Here is a 4,869-nt window from a genome sequence, read left to right as displayed (position 1 = left end):
GCAGCTCGCCCGTTCCCCAGCCTCCCGATCCCGGAGACAGTCAGACGCAGCAAAGAGTCAAGTCAAGCAAGCAAGAACTCGGTTTATTGGCACGTAGCAAAGCCTTTTAAAGCACAAGACCACGTGATTACTGGGGCAGGGCTTAAGGACCAACCAATTACTTAAAAGGTCATTTTACAGGGTGACTTTTTTTTTTTCTTTTTGACAGGCAGAGTGGATAGTGAGAGAGAGAGACAGACAGAGAGAGAGAGAGAGAGAGAGAGAGAGAAAGGTCTTCCTTTTGCCGTTGGTTCACCCTCCAATGGCCGCTGCGGCCAGAGCATCTCGCTGATCCGAAGCCAGGAGCCAGGTGCTTCTGGTCTCCCATGCCGGTGCAGGGCCCAAGGACTTGGGCCATCCTCCACTGTCTTCCCGGGCCATAGCAGAGAGCTGGCCTGGAAGAGGGGCAACCGGGATAGAATCCGGTGCCCCAACCGGGACTAGAACCTGGTGTGCCAGCACCGCAAGGCGAAGGATTAGCCTGTTAAGCCATGGCGCTGGCCTACAGGGCGACTTTTTACAGGACCAGCCGTATGTCTGTACACTCGTCACCTCCCCTGATGCTGCGTAGCCAATCAGCTTTTGTGGTAAATGACTTTGGGTACCACCCACTTTACTTCCTTTGGGCGCCATCTTTGAATTGCCACGTGTGCCTAATTTCCCCACAGAATTGTTGTAGTTCATGTGTTGTAGGGTATAGTGGGGTCATTGCCGATAACTCCCAGGATTTGAGCAGATATTTTTATGGGCTGCTTCTGGTGGTAGCCCCCAAGAAGCTAAGGTGAAACTCCCTGGCTCATGTAGAGTGCATGAGCATAGCTCTGGTACTAATGCCCCCAAACTTCCATAGACTGTAGGATGCAGGGGATCTGTCCTTCAGCACACATGTTACCCTGACTCTGACTGTAACGCTTTTAAGATGATGCAGGTCCACTACATGATGTTTTGCTGCCGAATATGGTGCTATACTGGAGTGGAGGAGGGGAAGGAAGCAAGGTAGCTTCCCAGCTCCAAGATTGGCAGTTGAGCAGATATCAGTCAGCTCTCCAGGCTGAAGTAAAAGTCAGTGGGTGACTATGGAATTCCTTCTCAGCTAAAACTACAATCAGTGGGGCACATGGCATTTTCTTCCTACCTTGATGTGGTCAGATGGAGGTTCACAGTCAGTGAGTGGCTTTGCAGCATGACTGGCTGCAGTGGTATTTTTGTCTTCTTTTCTCTTGTCCCATATAGTCTTTGTTGTTTATTTGTTTGTTTGTTTTTCACATAGCCAAAATTTACCACCAGACCCCTGAAAATGTAGTCCTTAACTTGTTCTTTTAATATTCCAGAGCAGCTTATTGTGGCTATACTCCATTCAGAAATCTTGGATTCCTTTCAAGATTATTATTGGTAATTAATGACTTGATCTTGTTATTTTTTATATATATTCTAGTTGTTTGGTTTGGATTTTCTCTGGACTTTTACTAGATTTTCTGTTTTCATATTCTTGCATAATGATAATTATCTTTATCTGTTTCTGTGTGTAGCACAATCTTAAGTATCATGTATAAGGCTGTAAAAAGGTAAAAAATTCTTTAAATTTCTGTTTGTTTTGGAAGGACATTATATCGCTTTCATTTATAAATAAGAACTTTGCAAGTTATAAAATTCTGTGTTGGCAGTTTTTCTTATCTTTTAGGACTTGGACTATGTTATTCCATTGTCTCCTAGCCTGTAGAGAATGGGGAAAATTTGGAAGCATTTAAACTAAGATCCAGAATTAGACAAGGTTTCCACTCTCATTATTGGTATTCAATATAATTCTAGAAGTTTTAACCAGAGCCATTATTCAAGAAAATCAAATCAAAGGGATATAAATTGGGAAGGAGGAAGTCAGATTATCTCTATCTGCATATGGCATGATTCTATACATAGGGAAACCAAAAGACTCTAGTAAGAGACGATTTGAACTCATAAAAGAGTTTGGTGTAGTTGCAGGTATAAAATCAATATACAAAAAAGCCAGTAGCCTTTGTACACACAAAAAATACAATGACTGAGCAAGAAATTGTGAGATCAGTATCATTCACAACAGCTACAAAAATTAAAAATCTTGGAATAAATTTAACTAAGCCTATGATAAATCTCTACAAAGACAATTACAAAACATTAAATAAAGAAATAGAAGAGGACACAAAATAATGGGAAAAAACTTCCATGTTAGTGGATTGGAAGAATTAAGATCATCAAGATGTCCATAAAACCCAAAGCAATTTACAGATGCAAACAATCTAAATCAAAATACCAATGACATTCTTCTTAGACCTAGAAAAAATAGTGCTAAAATTTATATGAAAGCACAAGAGACCACAAACAGGTAGAACAATCTTACAAAACTAACACAAACTTGGAGTCATCACAATACCGGATTTCAAAACATAATACAGGACAGTTATAATCAAAACTGCCTGGCACTGGTACAAAAAATATACATTTAGACTAATGGAACAGAATACAAACCCCAGAAATTAACCCATATAGGTACAGCTAAATAATCATTGCAAATGAGATAAAATCAATTCTTGGACAAAGGATAGACTCTTCAACAAATGGTTCTGGAAAGATTGGATCTTCGAGTGTGGAAGTACGAAACAAGACCCCTATCTTACACCTTACACAAAATTCAACACTAAATGGATCAGAGATGTAAATCTATGTCCCAATATGATCAAATTACTTGGGAAGTGCATTGCGGAAACTCTGCATGACATTGGCATTAGGAAACACTTCTTAGAAAAGACTCCAGAAGCACAGGAAATCAAAGCAAAAATAGACAAATGGGATTACATCAAATTGAGAATCTTTTGCACTGCAAAGAAAACACTAAACAAAGTAAATAAAGAGGCAACCAATACAATGTGAGAAATAGTTACCAACTATGAAACTGATAAAGAATTAGTGTCCAGGCTGGTGCTGTGGATCAACAGGCTAATCATCCGCCTTGCGGCGCCGGCACACCGGGTTCTAGTCCCAGTTGGGGTGCTGGATTCTGTCCCAGTTGCCTCTCTTCCAGGCCAGCTCTCTGCTGTGGCCTGGGAGTGCAGTGGAGGATGGCCCAAGTGCTCCCATGGGAGACCAGGAGAAGCACCTGGCTCCTGGCTTCAGATCAGCGCAGTGCACCGGCCGCAGCGCGCCAGCCGCGGTGGCCATTGGAGGGTGAACCAACGGCAAAGGAAGACCTTTCTCTCTGTCTCTCTCTCTCTCTCACTGTCCACTCTGCCTGTCAAAAATAAAAAAATAAAAAAAAAGAAATTAGTGTCCAGAATCTATAAAGAGCTCAAAAAACTCAACAATAACAAAAGAAATAATCGAAGCAAGAAACAGGCAAAGGATCTGAACAGGCATTTTTCAAAGGATGAAATTCAAATGACCAACAGACACATGAATAAATATTCAAGATCACTAGCCCTCAGAAAAATGAAAATCAAAACCACAATGAGGTTTTACCTCACCCCCAAAAACAATAAATATTGGCTGGGGTGTGGGGAAAATGTACCTTAATACAATGTTGATGGGAATGTAAACAAGTACAACCATTATAGAAGACAGTAAGTTGATTCCTCAGAATTCTGAAAACAGATCTACCATATGACTCATCCATCCCACTTCTGGGAATTTACCAACAGGAAATGAAATCAGCATATGAGAGTTATCTGTACCCCCATGTTTATAGCAGCTCAACTCACAATAGCTGAGATAGGCAAGCAACCGAGATGTTTATCAACTGATGACTGGATAAACAAAATATGGTATATATACACTATGGAATACTACTCAGCCATGAAAAGAATGAAGTTACATCTTTTTCAACAAAAAGGATACAACTGGAAGCCATTATACTTAATGAAATAAGCCAGTCCCCAAATAGCAAATATCATATATTTTTCCTGATTTGTAGTAATTAATATATGAAGTACAAAAATTTAATCTATTTGACCAAAATTGACACTTTGAAATTTGATTATTGTTTGCAATACATTTCTATATTCTTGAGGAAGTGTGATTTGTCTACTTACTGCTGTTGAATTCTATATCTGATGGAGGGTTAAAATTGTGATTATAAAATAAATTGAAAGTATTTTATTGTTAAAATCAAAAGAAAAATAAGAAAGTAAGGAGGAGGGTGAGTGGGAGTGCTGGTAAGAGGGCAGATAGAGTGGGAAGTATTATCCTTTAAATGTCTATATTTGGAATACATGAAATTTGTTCACCTTATATAGGTCAAAATAGTAAAATAAGACTTAAATGTAAGATCTGAAACTTTTAAACTACTAAGAAAATATAGAAAAAAGCTTGACATTTGTTTTGCAAAAAAATTAATATGACAACAAAAGCACAAGCAATAAGAGCAATAAAATACAAATACATCAAAATACAATGCTTCTGCACATCTAAGGAAACAATCAACAGAGTGAAAAAACAGCCCATGGAATTACATGAATTGTTTGCAAACCATAGGTCTGATAAGAAAGTCACAACTCATAGTAAGAAAACAAATAATTCAGATAAAATTGGCAAAATTCAAAATAGACATTTCTCAGAAGAAGATGTATATAATTGGCCAATCAGTATATGGAGAAAATGTTCAACATCATCAGGAAGCTACAACTTAAAATCATAATGGAATATTACCTCATGTCTATTAGAATTGTTATTATCATAAAGATAAAGTATTAATATTGCTGCTGAGGATGTGTAGAAAAGAGGACATTGTATACTATTGGTATGAATGTAAATGAATACAACCATTATGGAAAAGAGTGTAGAGGTACCTACAAAATTAAATCC

The sequence above is a fragment of the Lepus europaeus genome, chromosome X (genome assembly GCF_033115175.1).
Source record: "Lepus europaeus isolate LE1 chromosome X, mLepTim1.pri, whole genome shotgun sequence".
Lineage (NCBI taxonomy): Eukaryota > Metazoa > Chordata > Mammalia > Lagomorpha > Leporidae > Lepus > Lepus europaeus.
This window is presented reverse-complemented; position numbering follows the sequence as displayed.